Below are 20,099 nucleotides of genomic sequence, written 5' to 3'. Positions count from 1 at the left end.
CGTTAGGAATAATGGCTGGAGTAAAAACTCAGGGAGGGGTCTGTCCATGCAGCTGCAATAAAGGATTCAATCAGAGGAGTTGTAGTCATGAGTAGATTTCATCTTGTTTTTCATGTTCTCTGGTCTTACTAGGCCCCCTGTGTCTATGTAGAAATCCATTTCTTTGCAGGTGTGGAACACATCTTCATCAAATGATCTTTGGGCACATGTTCAAAACGAGATAAAAATGCATTGGCTGGCCACTAAGCTGTTAATATTTCGCAGCTTTTATCTGAGCCTGTGAAAGTGTTTTGACATGTTAAACTGCTGTGGTCTGCACAGATGCAGAAAGGCAGTTCAAAAGAGTGAGATGAAGGACTCTATAGATTTTACCATAACAATCTTCTCCAAATCTCAGGACAAGTCAGTAGTATGTTGAAGACTAAAAAGAGCAGCTGACTCTAATCTTCTGCCCTAACCACCTTTCTCATGATCTGCCACTCTATCTATTCCCAACACATAGCTCTTAATGTGTTTTCTTTATTTAATGCATCAAAACATGTTTTTTAAAACCATGGAAAATATAGCCATTACTCAAGGCTGTCCTTGGACAAGGTAATAACTGAAAGTTGCTTCATCAAAACTCTTCCCATGAGGGAAGAGATCTATAATCTTTGTTTTTAGTGGAACAGACTAACATCTCTGAAAGGGTAGTAGGCACCAAAATACAGCACTCTGTACTCTGTATAAAAAGGTCAGGCAGTGTTTAATCCCGAGAGTGACCTCATGGTCCTTGAGAGAATTTCATCAAGGATGTAGTTAGTCTGCATTTTGCAATAATCTGAAGGAAATAAGCTTGACATTTCAGAGATAAAGCTCACAAGCAGCACCATTCCAGTCACCCAATGTTCTTTGTAAATGGGATTTCTGTGCTGTTTATTTCTAAAAAAGTCTCATGTTCAAAACCTGAAACTTTCAGCCCTTACTTGAGCAAAAACTGCACAGAAACCAGTATGAATAGTGCCTACAGCAAAGTGAAATAAAAACTGGAGGATTTGGTGCTGTGTTATTTGGCTCATGCTGCAAAACTTCAGCAAATTTGTCTCTAGTGAGCAAAGTGAGCAGTTTTGACAGCTTTTATTATATTGAATTACAGTGACAAATAGGGGCATTGGTTTGCAGAACATTTGAAAGCGTGATAAACACAGTTCTAATGAGAAAGATGTTTCTTTTTATTTGACAGAACACCACTGTTTTTCCTCATGCATACAAGTGCACAAAAAAAAAAAAAAAAAGAACAAAAAAGAGACTTGGTTATTTGAGGCAAAATTCCTGAAATATTATTCTCTAAATCTCTAAGCTTTCACTTATTACTTTTTTATTCATAAAAGTATCGGATGATTATATTGTTCACAAAAATTGTAGAAGTTATTAAAAAAAAAAAATTTAGTTCAAACATAAAGTACTGCAATGTTTTCTTATGAATTTAAAATCAAACATGCTTTTCAACATTAAAATATTATTGTCCAGAAGATAAATGGTGCTTGCAGGGACAGAATTGCTCTTATATCCCTCATGAAATTCCCGTCTTTGGGTTGTTTAACTCCAGTTTCACCCACCATGGTGCTTTTTGAACTTTGAAGTCTACAATGAGCAACTTGTGCTACGGAAGAAAATAATTTAACATCCACGTGCACACAACAGTTGTAGCAAGCTCACTGGAGAGAAATCTGTTTGGAAAGCAGCTAGTGTTATGGATGCTGCTAAAAATAGCAATAATAGCAAGATAATTTTGCTTATCCAGCAGTAACACTTGCAAATGAAGGCATTTTGCTGCAGCTGTTAGGGATTCAATCACTTCTAACAAAGGTGTTTAGTCCAAGATGCTGGAATTTTATGAGTGTGGATTTCACTGAAAACTGTTTAGTGCTGCTGTCTGTTGTGTATCTAAACTTGCATCCCTCTCCATCTTGTTTAAATATAAAGAGTTGCTGTTGTTTGTGCAGATTCATTCTGTTATGCAGGTCCCAGACCAATATATTCCAGTATCTCTTTTATTTTTGATGTGCAGTAAAACGGAGCCAGAAGGTTACTGCTGTTCAGACAAGTGCCCACCCATTGGAGCCTCCCACAGGTACATCTGTGTGTGCATGCCCTTCACACATGCATGTCTCTGCCACCATATGTGCTTATCTTGCTGGTTTTCTAATTTTCTGAGGAATTTTCAGGAGACTTAGCTGAGCTATGTCTCTGCTGGCTGAGTTATTTCCTTTCTTCCTCCTTACTTTTCACTTGCCTGTTCCTCTCTGTCCTCCCTGCTTGCTTCAAACACTGCAGCCTGCTGAGATCAAGCCCATGAGCTGCCCAGGCAGGGACACTTCTTCTCCTTCTGGTGCCTCCTGGCATGCCTCCTGCCCATTCCTTGCGAGTTCCTCAGCCCAGGAACTCACTGTGTGTGTGCTGATGCACTGGGGTGCAGTACCAGCTGAGAGGAAGCTGCCAAGAAAGCCACAGGAGCACAATGCATATGGAAATAGAGCAAGATTTGACAAACCTGCTGCCAGGGCAGCCCCAGCTCACCCAAACTGTGCTGAGCACAGGCACAGCTGAAGGAATTTTTCATGTGTTGTCACATCCTCAAAGCCTGTTTTTCAGAACATCAAAATGCATTTTGTTGTCTAGGAAGCCAATTCCTGCACATTTACAACTTTTATATCAGTCTTACTTGGATTTGGCAGAATTGGGGATAGACAAATCCTATTAGGTCTTATTATCATTTGAACTATCAGAGCAGTATTGTTCTATATGTTAATTTGCCAAGCACTCAGTTTCTGTTTAAATAACTCAGTATAAACACCATGTAATTATTGTCTGTGCCTCTTAATACATATTAATGTATTAATGTGTTTGAATAAAGGTTTTTAATATTTCTCTTGGAGTTCAAACACCTTCCTGCCTCTTTTGAAAGATTTAGCCATTCCTCCTCATTAAGAAGGTTATGTTAATTTTGATGAGGCAGTGGAGGGAGAGTGAAACTACACTGACAGCTTATACCAGATGTTCTTTAGTCAAATTGCTTTAGGACTCCCTGTTGAATGAACTGATTCCCTTAAAACAAAATGCAAAAGGAGCATTGTCTCTTGAAAGCCCTTCAGAAGCACAGTGAGCAGGGAAATGCCTAGTTTGGCTTCTTGCACCCAACACAGATTATTTCCATTGGCTACTCAAAGTGTGAGATAGTACATGTTCTCCCATGTGCTCCAGCCCTTGGAGAGGCAGGAGTGGTGGGAATAAGCTACTATCACAGGCAGAGAGGGAGTTTATTTGTCTGAGAAGATTTTAGTCCAGTGCATCCCTTTCCAGCAGTCTTGTCTCTCAGCTCCCACCCTTGCAGCCCCAGCTCACTGGAAGACACCTTCTCCTCTCTCCCTCTGCCAGCCATTCCCATCCCCATCCAGTCACACTCTGGCAGCCTTCTTCAGGGTTTCTGCAGGGTTGTGTGCTCTGACATTGCATGGAGCACCTCTGGGATCTTGGAGCTGTGGTTAGCACTGCTGCAGTCCCAGAGCAGTGAGGTGGCACCTTTCCTCTGTAGAGGGGTTGCTGCCCTGACCACGCTGAAACCTTCAGCAATGACAGACCTAAAGTAAACAGTATGCCCAAAAGTAAGAAGACTACTCACCAGGATTTTTGCCTGAAAAAATACCTGAGGCCAGTAAAGATGTGGGCCTGATGCAAGGAGACATCTCTGTGGAGACCTCTTACTACCAGGTGAGAAAGAAGAATCAGCTCTGGAAGTTAGTTCCTAGAAGGAAGGCTGCATCTCTCACTGATACCATGGTGATACTGCCATGCTGTTATCAGTGTCCCCACTGCTCCAGGCAGGAAGCTGCCCAGTGAAAAGGACCTGATGGTGCTGGTTAACAGCAGCTGAACATGACCCAGCATGTGCCCAGGTAGCCAAGCAGGTCACTGGCATCCTGGCTTGTATCAGGAATAGTGTGGCCAGCAGGACCAGGGCAGGGATCATGCCCCTGTACTCAGCACTGGTGAGGTCACACCTTGTGTCCTGTGTCCAGTTCTGGGCCCCTCACTTCAAGAAGGACATTGAGGGGCTGGAGCATTTCCAGAGAAGAGCAGTGGAGTTGGTGAAGGGTCTGGAACACAAGTCTGATGAGGAGCAGAGGGATATGGAAGTGTTTAGCCTGGAGAAAAGGAGGCTTGGAAAGACTTTATTGCTCTTTACAACTAGCTGCCTGAAAGGAGATTTCCATGAGATGGGGATCAATCTCTTCTTAAATAAGAAATAGGATGAGAGGAAATGGCCTCAAGTTATGCCAGGGAGCTTTAGGTTGGATATTAGGAAGCATTTGTTCAGCAAAAACGTTGTCAGACATTGAGAGGGATGTGGTTGAGTTACCACACCTTGAGGTATTTAGAAGACATGTAGATGTGGCACTCATGGACATGGTTTAACAGTGGACTTGGTACTGCTGCATTAATGGTGGGACTGGATAATCTAAAAGTTCTTTTCCAGCTGAGCAGCTCTGGGATTCCATGAGTTTGTTGCTGTAGCTGGTGTGCAACAGCATCAAGCTGGAGAAACCCACAGCCTGTTGTGAGTTGGACCTCTCTGCAGCGTGGTGGGTCATCAGGTCTTTTTGTAGTGACAATTAAAAAAAGAGAGAGAGAACATGGAGACAGCTCAAAGAAGGAGATGAGTAGGCAGAAGAAAAATGAGAGAGCAATAGCTGTGGTGCTGGCTCAGGAATCTGGAGTCATATGTGCATATCTGGTAGCCTTAGGGCTACCTCTCTGGTCTGGACAGAGACTGAAGCTCCTGGTGGCTGGAATAGAAGTTGAAAGAAACCTCTGTACATGCTGTGTGACTGGCAGTAGAGCTGGAAAGGAACACTGCCTCTGGAGGGCATGTGGGGAGGAAGGACAGAGGAGCAAAAGACAGATACTGCCAGAAAGATTTCTTGGTGACCTGGCTTATGGGTGACTTACTGGTGGCCTGGAATGGGTTATGCAAGAGGCTGCAATGACCTGTCCAGCCTGTCACCCCAGATTTGTCATGCTGAGGTCAAGTAGCTGATCACATGCTCTGTTGGGAGCTTGCAGGCAGCCAGACCCACACTTGTATTGATACAGTGCCTGACTCTCTGTAGGAGATTGTCAGTAGAGTTTGCCTAAGTGCCAAAAAGTGTTCTGTTGCCAATATATGAGGTAGGATGAAAACCTTAGCTCCCATGGCACAGAGCAGAGTTTCAAATAGCTGCTCTTTTGCAGGTGTCTGGTGTGGTTGCCAGTTATTTCTGAGCCTTCTGTTTAGGGATTAGAAAGGGGAAGAAAGGAAATCTCTTTGCTGAGGATACTAAGGAGTTTTATTAGTTTTATTGAGTATTTGGAGAGTGCACATAGGCTAAGAACCTGTACCAGCCTTCTGTCTTTTCAGAGGACACATTGCATGAGCAGACCAACTAGCTGATCTCACAGACCTCTATGATAATTGCACTCATGACTGGTAATAGTGGTGAGGATGTAGAATGGCAAAACACACTAAGGCAACTGCAGAAGTTTTCTCTTTCACTACAGGTTTCTAGAAGGGGAACTTCAGGAAGCCCTTAAGCCAGTCTGATGAGTACAGAAGTGTTGCCTTCATCAAGGCTAATCCAAGATGAACAGCACAAACTCTTCCAGGGAGGATGGACACCTCCTGTGAGCATGAGGAGACTGACATGAAGAGAGGATAACACTGAGTCCCATGTCTGCCATCAGTCTGGGATAGCTGCATTTATTTTTGGCATCATGCCTTGGAGGTCCACCTGAGCAAGTCTGTCCACTTGACACAATGGACTGTTTTTAGGAAGGCAAATCTTGTGATAGGTGGGAAATAGTAGCAAAAGCTGCACGGATGAGCACAAGCAAATTGATCAGTAGAGGTGAAGCAAGGAGGAGCAGTGGTGATGCTGCTGCTGCCTGCACGTTGGATAATGGATACCAGAAAGCTTGGAGCACAATCCACCTCTGATGTGCTTGCTGTGCTGTGGAACACACAGGGGATGAGTGGGCTGTGTGGGTCAAACTGGAGCTGTGCAGGACATGGTTCAGAGGCTGGGGCTCACTCTGGTTGCTGCTTGGTGGAAGCAGCCCTGGCCAGTGAGACATGGGCTCTGCATTACTGACACTGAGAGAGCAATGTCTGTCCTGTTACATTAACAGGGAATGGATTTGGACTTCCTAAGTCTCTGTTAGATTCTACTGCAACTCCAGCACTTCAATCTGTTTCTCTTATTGTACATTATTCTCCTCTAGGGAATCCCTCTTTCTCTGTATGAGAAACACAAAGAATAAGCCATAACAGACTATTAAGTTATCCAAGAGATGTTGTGCAGGACAGTATCCCTGGAAGTTATCCCTTGCTCCAAGGAATGATCACACTTAACTAGATGGTCCCTGAGAGAAATTCCTCTCACTCCTCCCTGCCACCTCCAGTAATGCAGCATCAGCTACACACTGAGGCTTCAAAGCTTCACTCCCCTTGCACCTTGCACTTCATTTATTTTTGCTGTCCTGACCTCAGTGTATCTTTGCTACACATCAAGATTAAAATTTCTTTTCCAACTGTGCATATGGCAATGCTTTCTTTTGGTAACAGCCTTTCCTTCATATTGGACAACTCTTTGGAGGCCTCTTTCCCTCTATCAAGGCCTCTCTTTTCCACAGCACTTAATTTTCCTGCTGTGCTCCAGTGGCCCCTCTCTGGCTCCCCTGCACTGCTCTTCTGGTGTGAACCTTCTGTCCCTGTTGACCTTGTTAGCAATTTAGGTCTAATATTTGACACTGAACACAAACCTAGGATTAAGGCAACTTGCTCCAAAGACCAGGATCCTGGCAGAGTTCTAGCATGTGGTGCTCCTAAAGAATAATAACTCCATGAGGATTTGGTGACCCCTCTGTAAGACCTGAGGAAGAGAGCCCTGGCCAAGGCTTGGGGAGTTCTGTGGCATGTTGGCCCTCCCTGCTCCATCTGCTTTCTATTGCGCTTGAAAAGGAAATTAACTGGGCTAAATTATTTCAAAGTGACATTCTCCGCACTGCACTCTAATTCTATAATTGCCATCTCCATGCAGTTCCCAGTACTAAAATGTTTAAAATAATAGCCTTTGAAAAGAGCCAAAGCTTCGCAAGGCCATGCACCACCTCTGCTGGAGTAGTAAAATGATGGCAGAATAATTTCCACATGCAGTGGATGGGTGTTTGGTTATTTGGGGATTGAGCATAGTTACTTCCTTTGCCAGGAATTTCTCTAAGTCAGGAATCAAATTTACTTTTTTCCCTTGTGAACTTTTTCTAAATGCTGTATTGACTGATGTATCAGCCATGGTTTGGTCTACAGTTGATCTCTCAAAGTTTCTGGTGCAAGTTTTTAAATAGACAGAAAAATCTTTTTATTTTTTAATATAGAATGCATCTCCATGTGAAGAGAGGGGTGAGATAAGTTTGTACTCTCTGCCCTTTGATCTGATTAATTTCTTATGGTCAGTTCTGTAAATTCCTCTGTAGCAATGATAGTACTGGCTTGGTTTAGTCTGACATCCATTAGCAGCATCTTCAGTGTGATGTAACATCTGAAACAAAAAAGATAATGCTCGGCCAGTTAACAGCGGGCTGCCACAAAAGACGTGTTGGCCAATGGTGGTTTGAGCATTATGGCTCAGGAACTGCAGGCTGAGAGACTTCAGCATGCAAAACTGCAAGACTAATTGTGATTTTTCCTAACCCATTAGCTGGTTTGTGTTGCATTCTTTCTCTAATGTTTTCTCCATTTGCTCCATGCACACCTCATATTTTCTCTTCCCTTGTGCTTTTGGTGAGCTTTTTTTATTTCTTGAAATCTTCCTCTGAATCAGTTCTGCATTTTTAGCTTAATATATCTACCAGCATGATTGACTTAACTGTGTAGTATTGAGTCCACTTCTGGAATTCATCAAGTTATTGTAAAGACTCTTGTATGTATTCCATTAAGTGAATGTGTATCTTGCCATACCTTTAAACAACTCTTTTGTTGATTTTGTCAGAGAGACTTCAACTTTTTTTTTCTTAAAGTAAAAAAAAAAACCCAGAATAAAAATAGCAAGCAATCTTTTCAGCAATAAGCAGTCAGAATTTATGTTCTCATTGGGCATGGCTCTGAAGATGTGATGATTCCATTCAGCTGAGCATCAACAAGATCAAAAGACTTTGTTGAAGTGTAACTGTCACTTTGATCAGAGCTGTGCTGGAAACTTAATGAAATGAGTGGCTTCTTTTGACAGTTGCTTCTTTTGACTATTTCTAGTTGTGGTTTTGATACTATGGGAAAATAACCTGACCCTGTTGAGTCCAGACACTGTGGTTGGATTTTGGGTGAGAGATTAGATCAGGCTTTCTTCTTTTCTCCAGTAAATACAGTTGTCTTGAATTTCGCCTTGAATTTTGATTCCATCTAGCTGATTTCTGAAGTCAGATTTTTTTTTTTTCCTTTTTTTGCCTTGATCACAAGTTATTTCATTAATTTCAGATTTTGCAGCATTCTCAATAATTCTGAAATGGATGCTGTTTCCTATTCTGGGCAGGAGAAATGATCTGATGGCCAACACCCTAGCCTGAGACTTGAAAATTTTTGATAGAATTATGTGGGAAAATCTGTCCGTATTTTGTGTGAGGGTTCAATGACTTAAAGTTTGGTTTTGTTGGACTCCCATTGTGTGTGACTTTACAAAATCAGTGTGGAGGCTAGAGAAGACTGTAGAATGGGGTTGGTTTGGGAGATTGGAGCCAGGAATGAACCATGCAGGTCTCTCTACAGGGAGATTTTTGACTGACCCTTCCTTTGCATTCTCTCACTCAGATGGTCACTGAATTAATCTTTGAAGTGATTTACCCCCAGCTAAATAGAAATAGCTGGGGATAAATTAACTTGCTTATTTCAGCTTAATTCTGAAGTTATCTATAAAACCCTTGGTTTAATGTATTCTGCATTCTTTTTTGGACTGTGATAATAGTTTCTCTGGAAAAGCCAATTTTTCCTCTTTTACAATTAGGTTTTAGCTCCTTGGAATACCTCTAAAAGTCTCAAATTTAAAGTTAGGACATTAATTTCCTCAAGTCTTTTCTTTTACCTTGTGGTATAATCCTTAGAGTGATTTTGACTTTCAAAAAATTATGAACAACCAATGAGTGCCTGCAGACTCCAAAGATTCTTCTCTCTTTTCCTGACAATGCTCTAGAAGAGGCAGCTGCAGTCACGTTCAGAGGTTCAAGTGACTGCATTTGGGAAAAATGAACATCCTGAATTTGGATGTTCAGCTCTGAACTTTATGGAATTTAAAATATTTATTGCATTCTAGACTTGAAACCACATCTTCCCATTACTATAATTTTGCTATTCCAGACATGAGGACCACCTTCAGAGCTGGTGCAAGTGTTACACACTTGTCCTAACTATTAGAAGACATGGCAATGCATTCATCTTCAAATTCTGCTTTTTACATCAGAAGTCAGATGGCAATTTTGCTGGTATTGACTCTGGTGATACAGATAAGACATCTGCCTTGTCCAAAGCTTGAACTGCCTCCCTGCAAAATGAACTTTGTGTGGGAATGTCTATGTACTTCTTTTCCCCCAAAGTGACAATGTTCAACCAGGGTTGGTACCAGGTTTCTCAGAAAAATTGAGCAGATAAATAAAGATTACCTTGTGGTGTGAGTGCTATGGCCTTTTGAAAGAATCTTGTTCAAAAAAAAAACAAACAGAAAAGGCCAAACAGGAGGAGTAGTTTGAGCTGTCTTCACTAACACGAGCACTTGGTAGGAGAATGGTGTGGCACCTTGTATCCCCCACAATGAATGTATCTAAATTCTATTTTCCTGAACTCTGGAGAGGAGTCAAATGTCTGAAGAGAGTTTCTTTGCTCACGGGTCCAAAACTCCTGCATTCAGAGCGCGGGGCAGACAGCTTGTCTCCACTTTCTTTGGGAGTGCATTGCCAGATCTTGCCTGGCTGTTGCTGACAGCCAGCATTTCCCACTGCTGCCTCCTCTGCTGCCTCCCAGCTGAGCCCTGCAGACACTTTGGCCCCTGCCACTCACAAGCCACGTCCACTAGCCCGTGTCCAGTGTGTGCCACAATCCCAGCGCATGATAAACAGGAGAGAATATGGATATTCCAGCATTTCTGCTGAGCACATGTGCTCCCCACAGTCCTGGTGAGGCAGTGACTGCCTGGCCTCCACTATCGCAGCCATGGGAATAAGCCATGAAATTTCCTCCTGATCCCTAGGTTACTTTATGCCCTGAAGCTTGAAAGCGTAAAGCTTTCCAAAGCACTTGGCTTTATCAAATGCTTGTAATTCTGTGTGGTTTTTATTACCCATGTGAAGGTTTCCACCAATGTAACTTCATGGATTTCTAGCAGAATAGTCTTGATTTCTAGCCATGTGAGAAGAGGGTCATATTCCAGGACTTTTCAGCTTGGGAGAATTATATTTTCAATTGGAAGAAACAGCATGTTGTTTACAGACATTTTCAAACCTAAGTTATTCTGCTATTTGTGCTCCACCAATTAATTTCATTGATATTTTGATTGGTTGGCCTGTTTTTGGAAGGAAATGAAAGTCAAAAAACAAGATTCCCTCCAGATTGGAAATTCTGTCTTTTGATTAGGTCTTATGCAGCATGGGATTTTTTTATTGCCTAATTTAACATACAGACACACACACATATGTATATATATATGCATCTCTCTGCAATGAGCACCTTAGGACCCTAAATAAAAGTTTATTACAATTGAGTGTTACTTGTAACAGCATTTGGCAATTTACCAACAAGTGGAGAAATGTCCAATTTTAATCCTGTAGGAATTGTATAGTAACTTCATGGATAAGCTTCATATTGATCAACTCTCAAAAACATCTTGTAAGGAATGCAATAAATATTTGAGAATAGAACACTTGCGTATTTACAAGCTAAACACAGCTTGCAGTGAAGAAAGCAAGAGAAGTAAAACCACGATACCGAGGTCAGTCTTATGTCCCTGAGATTTTTCTGTGTGGGAATTTGGCACAAGCAGATCTACTACGGCAAAATTTGAGTGTTTTGAGCATGCTGAACATCCCTTTTAAGCTCCCCCAGGCAGCTGTTTAACACTTCCCTCTTGTTGCTGCATTCCTCCTCTTCATGTCTGATGTTTGGAACTTTTGCTTTGCTGACCTTCATCTTTCCAAATCAACTTTTCTGCCTTGCAGAACCTTTTTTTCCTTTTTATCTTTTTTTAAACAAAGGTTGACCTATGTGTCTTTAAGCATTTAGTTCAAAATCTTTGTTTCACATTTTACTTTTCCTCCTTCCTTCTCCTTCCCCCTCTATCCCCAAGTTTTTCAGGGCTGGGACTTGCTTTTAGGAGAAGCCCTTGAAGGGAGACAGGGCAAGCAAGGGGGCACCTTCATGGTTAGGAAACTTGGGGGAAAGTAATTTCACTTTGTCTCTCTCCCCCCCAGCTAATACCAGAAGGTTCTGTTGAGACTGGTTGCATGATAGCTTAAGTGCTCCTCTTCCCTAAGGGTCAGTGGGGACAATGGGTGTTGAGCACCTCTGAAAATCCTTCTTCTTAGGAAGCCCTGCCTAGAAAGGCTGGGCTAGGTCAGGCTTGGCCCCACATGGCCATGGGTCTTGGGCCTGGTCTCACCTGACATATGCCAGCCCAATGGCTCAGCTAGTCTTTGGCTATTTTTGTCTTTTCTTTAGGGAGACAGCTTGACTGCTTAAGGCAGCGCTTAATTCTCAGGTCATGATCTGCATGTCTTCAGGTCATAGGGGAATTTTGGCTCGCCAAGTGTTAAACCTTCTGTGTTTATAAGCATTAAACCTTAATGTGGTTACTGCTCGCTGCTCTCTGTGTTTTGTTTCAATCTTGTGAAGACTATGACATTTAGCTTAAGGGCACTGCAGACAGTAACTCAAGCTTTGTTTAAGACACGGCAGATAAAAATTTTTCATGCTACTAACATATTATGGTAATGTGGGACACTTTATGCTGTGTAAATACAAAACTAGCATGTTACAAGGATGAGGTATTTGATATTTTCTTGCCAAGGAAAATATTTACTTATTTTTATAATATTGATTTGTACATCATTAAAAAAACACCTTATTTTGTTAGCTTTTGTGTGAATTATGGGATGGACTCTTAAATTTATTTTAAAAATAAAAACCACATCATGCAGTCATTTCTACACAATGTGGGAGTGCTGACCTCTTTAATCACTTCCAAAGAACATTTCTGGTTGGATTTTCCAGCCCCGGCAGGTCTAGCAGCCTGTAGGTGAATGACATGAGGGGAGGACTCACTCTCTTCAGTATTCCCACCTTCTATTTCTCTGATAGCTTTGGATCAGCACAAAATTCTTTTCCCACTGAACATCTGCTGACCTCAGTGATCTGCTGAAGTCAATCAGCCTCTGCTGACCTCAGTGATTTCCCTAAGAGCTATAGTGTACAGGGAGGCTTTCCTTTCCTTGTGACCCTTATGTTAAGGGCCTGTCCCAAACCTCACTGAGGTGATGGCAAGCCTTTAACCAACCTAAATAGGCTTTAAATTGAGCCTTATTGAGAATTTGCTAGTGGAATACAATGGGGATTTTGTGTCCTGGCATGCTTTAGGCAGGAGTGCTTTTCTGATTCTGGACAAAGAGGGTAAAGCTTTATTTGTATGGGATAGGATCACTTCCTGATGTGGGTCCAGGGATGTACTTGTGTGTAAGAGGCCATGAACAGCTCCATTGAAAACACTGAGGATTGTTTAAAAGACCACTTGGCAGTTTTTAATCTAGCTACAAAAATGTGTGCAAATCTTATTTCAAGGTAAGTGGAAAAAAAACAAATACTGAGCTATTAAATTTAATCTCTATCCAGAACACTGTAATAAACAAAGAAGGAAGAAAATACCTAAATTCCAAAGAACCATGCAAACACACAAGGTCTTTTAAGTTCTTGTTTGCCTGGACTCCAACCAATGCCTGGTTGCACACTATACATTTGTAGGTGGTATTTCTATTTGATTTCATTCAGACCTCCAAAGTTATCACTTCTCCAGGTGGAAATGTGTGGAGTTGTTACTTCACTTAGATGTATGAGAGGATCTTACACAAGTAATTGGATGAAGTCTAGCTATAAAAAGCAGTGATTATTTTGCCTTGTATATACTGGTTAAGGGACAAGACCAATAGAGCAAGGTACTTTGCTCTTTTCCATGTTGTGGAGGAATTGCTGGCATTTTACAACGTGTTATTATTGGAAGCCAAATTCTGACCTCATTTGTAAATGTACAGATTTTATAGAATATGAGAGGCTCAGATGTGCGTAAATGAGATCAGGAGTTTACTTCATTTTCTAGAAATTTAAAGTGAAATACAACCATAGAAAAACAGAGGTGAAAGGGTCCTCAAAAGAACCTCAATCATCTGTGCATAACAAAGTAGGACCAATTATGCCTGGGCCATTCCTGTCAGCTGTTCATTTAACTTGCACTGGAAGATAACGTAGTACAGGAAAATCAAGATGATCTATTCCAATGCCCAGATGATACAGTCCAATGATTCACAGTTGGTTTTTTCTTAAGTCAAATCTGAATCTTCCCTTCTGCATTCTTAGCCCTATTCCTTTTTGTCCTATCTACTATGCAGTATCATACTCCTGATTTTTATATTGCTGGGAATATTTTCCTGTGTCGTCTGTCTGGAGGTGTTCACTGACATGTTTTCCAACAGAACAATTGTAATTTAATTAAGGTGCCATGAGGCAACAAGAATAGAAACTATTACGTCTACTAACAACAGTCATATCTCTGCTTATCAGCATAATAGCAAACCAATTTAATTAAATGCATTGGCTCAGTCAAGTGAGTTTGCAGTCTGAAATTGCCATTCCTGTTAATGGGGCCAAATTTGTTTATTTTTAGGGATTCCAGAAATTCATGTAATCATTTTCCTAGAATGGCTGTTGTCAGCAGACTGATAGTAGCGTTGAATCATTTGTGCTGGTTATAACAAGGATTTATGTTCCTGAAGAGGTGTCCATTGAAAGGCAGGAGTATGTGCAGTTACAGACTGTGATGGGCATGTATGATGCTGATGATGTGAAGAGGACAGAAGGCCCTTTAAAAGAAAACCAACCAGACCACAGAGAGGATTCAAGGTAGGGCACCATGGACTTGGCAAAGGAGATGAATATTTTGTCCTTGTAAAGGAAGCTTTCTAAAAATGCCTCACTGTTGGCTCTGCTCCACTGACATTAGTGAAGCTGGAAGACATGGTAATAGCCTAAAAGATCAAAAGCATGGGTGGGAGTTCTCTGCTGTGCCATACTGGTGGAGCTGGAGAAGGTCTCAAAATAGTGGGAAATCCTTAGTAGACATCCCAACTATAGACAGGATTCCTTCTAGGAGTTAAATCTGCAGGAAATAAAAAGTTGGTGAGGAAGGTGAGAGATGGAGTGCAGACTGCTCCTAAGAGGAGTAAAACTGAACATAGCTCAAAATATAGTACACAGAATATAATTGAAAAATATGTTTTTTGAATGAACAATAACCTTTAAATTCTTCAGTGTGTGTTCTCTGAGCTGTAGAATGTTCTGATTGTTAAGGCAATTAGCTTTTAAAAATAGTTATTTTTTTTAGACTTTAATTACATGCTGCATTTTGCCTTTGTTATTAGATGGGGTCAGTAAGGTTACTGAAGTAATTATTGCGCTCTGCTTGGCACTGGTTAAAGCAGAACTGGAGTAACTGCGCTCAATTCTTTATAAAAAATGTGGACAAATTGAAAAATTTCGAGTGAGAGAAAGATGGTAAGAGGTCTGGCATTCAGATCTAAGAGGAAAGGTTAAGATAACTTGGCACCTTTAGCCTAAAGGCAAAAGTAGAGTGTGGGGAACATAATAACGGGAGACATAAAGGAATGTCATAAAGAGGACAAGGATCAATTATTCTCATTAGTCAACAAAGATGGGACAAATAATAATTGGCTGAAGCAGAAGGGAAGTTTTAGGTTAAATATTAGGCAAAACTGTAGAAGAACTGTTCGGCAGTTGGACAAGCTGCCAAGAGCCGTTGGACAATCACTGTCGTTGGAGTTATTCGAGGCCAGACACCCATCTGCAGGAACAGTTATAGAATAATTAGATCAATCCTGCCACAGACAGAAGGGTAGGCAAGGGGTCCTTCTGGCCTCAGTGACCAAGATTTTGTTATGGATCTACTTTTTCAGGACTCATGCCCACCCTCTATTTTGTAAACTATGGTGTCTGCTTCAGCCTCTGCTAAAACCAAGAAAGAGAGCAACAATTTAAAGCTGCTCTTCATAGGGTCAGAAAACATATGAGACATAAAATTATCCCCTGATCTGTGGCCATGCATTTCTTTTTACAGCTTCTTAGAATGAGACTTCCTCTCCTCTGGGCATCTCTGCTTTGTCCCTTTGAACATATGAGCTCTGGGAGCATAAAGTAGTAACCAAAACAGAGTAGAATGGCTTTGGACTTATTCATTGCTATTCACTACTTTATGGCAGCTTTTAGAAGTTGAGTTGTAAATAACGTCTGTGTTCTATTGACAATATGCTCCTCATCTTCCCTACTACTTCTATGGAAGAAACCAATCATGCCAAGTGCAGACTCTGCCTTCGTGGTATCAGCAGATCTCTTCCCGTGGTTCTGCCGAGATGCTGAAAGCAAAGCAAACCAGGAGTAACTCTACAGAAATTTGCTGCGCTGTAAAATGTTTGCCAGCTGGATTGGACTCCGATTGGCCTGGACAGGTTCTTCTTCCAACTACATAGTGAATGTCAAGGCATGGCTCCAAATACTGGTCACTGTGTTTGCAAGCAGAGCAGATCATTTTTAGAGGTACATCACTCTGTTTTCAGCACATCTGAGATTGGACTCTGGCTACACGATGGGAAAAAAAGATGGCTTATGTTTGGTCTGAGAGGCACTGCAGAGATGATACAAAGGGCAGTGAGCTAATTTGTATTGCTAAGAGTGGTCTTAAAATGGTAATTACACATGCAATTTTAAACCATGAGCCCAGCTTGTTTATTTTCCCCCTCTAGTGCTAATGAAAAACAAAGTAGTCTTAGTGTTTTGTGAGATCCTGGTGCAATGCAAGCAATCATTTGGCTGGCTAACTGGGAGGCAGAGGCACAGTATGACACTGGTTGTGTTAAAAAAAAAAGAAAAAAAAGGAAAGAAAAATAAAAAAATTAATAAAAGAGAGCCAGTGACAAAGATTTTAAATCCCCAGAATAATGGCAAAGTTATACAAAATCCTTGTATTTTCTAAGCCCCATAACACTGAACAACCCCTAGTGTCTGGAATGCCTTGGCTAGCTGTGCTCTGTCCACTTGGAGCTGGTAATGTTATCTCAGAGATATAGGGATATGTCTGCAGTGGAGATAACCTCTCTGCTGAGTCAGGAGACCAGGTGATGGTCATAGAGCAGGAAATGTCATTGCAGTGTGATGCACCACCCTATGTGTAAAGAGAACAACTCCATAATGGAGCTATGCACTAAACTTCACTGTTCTGTTGTTATTCCACACTGCTGTTTTCTGTGACACAAAGCAAGAGGTGCTGAGGTGCTTTGAGGGGGGCTGCATAGGAGGGCTCCCTGGTGACTTGGGAACCCTGGGAAATCAAAGCAGGCAAAATTCCCCCTGGGGAACCAGCAACAGGTCTGTGTGATGGCTGGTTACTTCCAGCCAGGATAGTTTGATGGTCCTGAAATTTTCTCCCCAGCATGTATGCCCAAGGGCTCTGTGAGGAACCATGGCAATCTCATCTCCTGGCTTCACTCTCCCTCAGTCTGAGGATGCTCAGATCACCTTCTGCAAAGTGTGTAAAGGGACAGGGAAAATGCTTTATGCAGGCCTGCTTTTCTGCCCTAGTAATGTTGAAGGAGACCATTTCATAGCGTTAACTCTGTATATCCTTTCTGAAAGCAGATTGTAGCATTGTTGGAAAACCGATATTTAAGCAGACAAATGCCTTTGAATTCAGTTATCCTTGGAAAACATTATAGATATATATATATATGTTTAACAAGTCATGCATCTAACAAGGGAGGAATGAACCTTTTCTTCTGCAACATCTATTAATGAGTCTACGTGCAAAACTTCATCAAATGGTTTTTGGAACTATAAACCCTTCCTTTCTTGGCTTAGCTCTTCAGGCTTTGCTAACCCACTTTTTTTTTTTTTTGATGCTGTGTCATCCTGGACTAATTCATATGTGAGTGTGAGGGGGAAGAGTACCTTCACCACCCCTTCAATGCTGAACTGGAGCAGTCTGGAGGGCCAAGGGCCGAGGTATTTTTACCTACAGAAGTGGCTGATATCTCAGTGTGGAAGGCAGTGCAGTCCTAACCAGGACTGAATAACTCAGAGCTGCTTGGTGTGGCCATCCCCTTTGTGCTTGTGGGTCTCCTTGCCTGCTAGAATCCCTTTGTAACCTCAGGCACCCTTGAGACCCAACCCCCTCACTTTTAAATCACTGGGGAACTTGTGACATAACAGCATTAAGCCTCTGCCTGCTCTGGCTTTTTCTGTGAAGGGGGTGTTTTAAACAAGATTTCTGCTGCAAAGTTGAAAGACTAGAGGAAGAAAATCTGACATGACTTAGGGGTAGCACAAACGAGTCATAGGAAACTCACTCTAGAGATATCTCCAGAGACTAGTCAAGACAAAAGTTACAGCACAAGCATTTGGAAGGGGGCCACTGCAAACAATTTGTCCTCATTCCAGTTGAGCAACTGTAAGCAGGGACATTTTCAACACAGGCCATTTAGGGACAGAAGGAAAGATTGGATGGCACTAAAAGAAACTGCACAAATACGTGGTGATAGGATGACTCGGCCACCCGCCACACATACTCTGCTGCTTCGTTTTTCTTTCTCCTGTCATCCCGACATCTGAAAAGGTTCCACCCCAGCACAGCAGCACAGCACAGCGGAGACTGGAATAAATTAACTCCAGGTGACAAAACCACCTTCCTCATCTGGCCTCCGTTTGCAAGGAAGGAGGACAGAGGTCATATGTGTGTCAGGAGCTGAGGACAATGGGGTGAAAAAGGAGCTGAGGACAAGGGGGTAAAAAAGGATTTTGCTTGTCTAAGTGAGCAATATAACAAACATAGGGAGAAAAGATGCTTTGCTCTGTCTTTTTCTCCCCGAGTTTTTGGGTTTAAAGGACTGCAGTCATCCTGTTTTTTGAGGAAATACTTGAATACCGTTATTTCAATTTTTTTTAATCCTTCTCTTCCCTCCTCATTTACAAGCTGTTCCTGCTCTACTATTTTCCTCAGCATGCCAAGGCACCATACCTTTCTGTGGAAAGTTTCTGCCACCCTCTCTGATTTTGTATTCATGCTGCATAAATAAGAACAAGACCTCCCTCCAGCACCTTGGCATGATGTGGAGAGTTGGGTGGGAGGATGGTGCGTGATAGAAATATTATGTAAGCAAGGTTTGAATGTCTGTAGCCCTAGCTCTAGACAGCCGTTATCCACAGATATTTTAAAACTGCTTCTTTTTTCCTTTTTTTCTTTCCTTCTGAGCATCACATCACAATACAGTTTCATTCAGTGAAGAGCTGGCATTCAGGGGTTGGATGGCTTAACTGGCCCAGATGGGGTGCCTTTCATCTGTAGGTCATTGCTTTGAATTCTGCCCACATTTTTGGCTACTAGGAGTTCTTCTCTTCTGATGGCAGTGCAGCAGCATATGCAAAATTGCTAGGAAGTCTCTGATCCTAGACACCATGTCTAGATCATAAAAGCTACCATAACAATGAGTTTAAATGGCACCCCTCTTGGCAGCTGAGGCAGAGGCCAGGCAATAAAAGAGCTATGGAGAATGGGCTACTGTCTAGCATCTATAAGCTAAGAGTGAGGAACATTTGTGAGGGAGTGTGAGAAAGTATGCACAGCCCATGAAGGCTCTTTTGGGTGAAGAAAGAGGATTTCAGTCTCCTAGGCTGAAAGGCCAACACCTTTCAATAGCAGAAGAATCATTTACAAATGGGGGAACAAAACCATTGTCAGTCCTCGTGCCTTTAACAATGCTGCTTCCTGTTGGCATCTTTTGCTCACTAATAACACAGTCCCACGATTTGTATCTTCACGGTGCTACATGAGCACTAACTAATTAATCCTTTTTCAACCCTTTGAGGCAAGTGATTTTTTATTTTTAATGGTCTGTACTGGAGACATCTTCCTTAAAACAGATTGCAGATATGTTTATAAAGGCTGCATAATTCTGACTACACGGTGGATGCTAACATTAGGATTTATGCTTTTGATACAGCTATTCCAGTTGAGGTAGGCTACACCCAGTTATATGTTCTGCTGAACGGAGGTTTTAATTAAAATAAATGAGTACAAAATCTTGGGGAAAAAAAACGAAAACAAGTCAGAGTAGGCCAGGATTACAGTACAATGATACGAAACAAACAAACAGCCCCTCCTTCCTGCCCCCAAACAAATCAACTCCCCTTCACTGGAATAATCTCTGGCTGTCTGACCTTATTTATTCAGATGCTGACATGAATCATCATCTGAGCAAGTACTCCCTCCTACACCTGCAGTACTTGGGGTTACAGTTCTCCTTGGTTTTCTGCAGCAATAAGAGCTCAGTGTTACTTGGAGCCGTCTCCATCTGGCAGGCCATGAAGTCCACAAAAGCACAGAGGTCTTTCTGTAAAAAATGGAGACAGCCCAGATTGCTTTCCATTTACACAACATCTCAAGAGGACTCCAGACTTCTCTCTTTTGCAGTTACAGTCAAGTGTGCAGTCTTTTTCTCTCCTATCTACTTTTTGTGTGATGACCTCTTCTTGGGGTAAAGAACTGCGTGGGTGAGTTTGGGGGGAGGGGTTGTTCTTCTCTGGAAAGCCAAATTGCAGGATGCAGCACATCTTGAGCTTGGCAGCCTTTCACGCTTCCCCAAGAGGCAGCTGAAGGGCCCAAGCAGGGGTAAGACGTTATCAGCTCACTTCTACCCTGCCAGAGCATATCTTTACACACACA

The 20,099-nt window shown here is 42.0% G+C and overlaps 1 protein-coding gene across 4 annotated transcripts in view; it reads right to left on the bottom strand.

Moving 5' to 3' along the window:
- The window catches only part of LOC306803172 (uncharacterized protein), a gene marked incomplete at its 5' end in the record, with an annotated part of 53,492 nt that overhangs the window by 7,021 nt on the left and 26,372 nt on the right, over window positions 1-20,099 (bottom strand). The window lies entirely within an intron of this gene.

This window comes from Erithacus rubecula, assembly GCF_903797595.1.
Source record: "Erithacus rubecula genome assembly, chromosome: 6".
Classification (NCBI taxonomy): Eukaryota; Metazoa; Chordata; class Aves; order Passeriformes; family Muscicapidae; genus Erithacus; species Erithacus rubecula.
The sequence above is the reverse complement of the archived record's forward strand: the minus strand, read 5'-3'. Positions and strand labels throughout refer to the sequence as shown.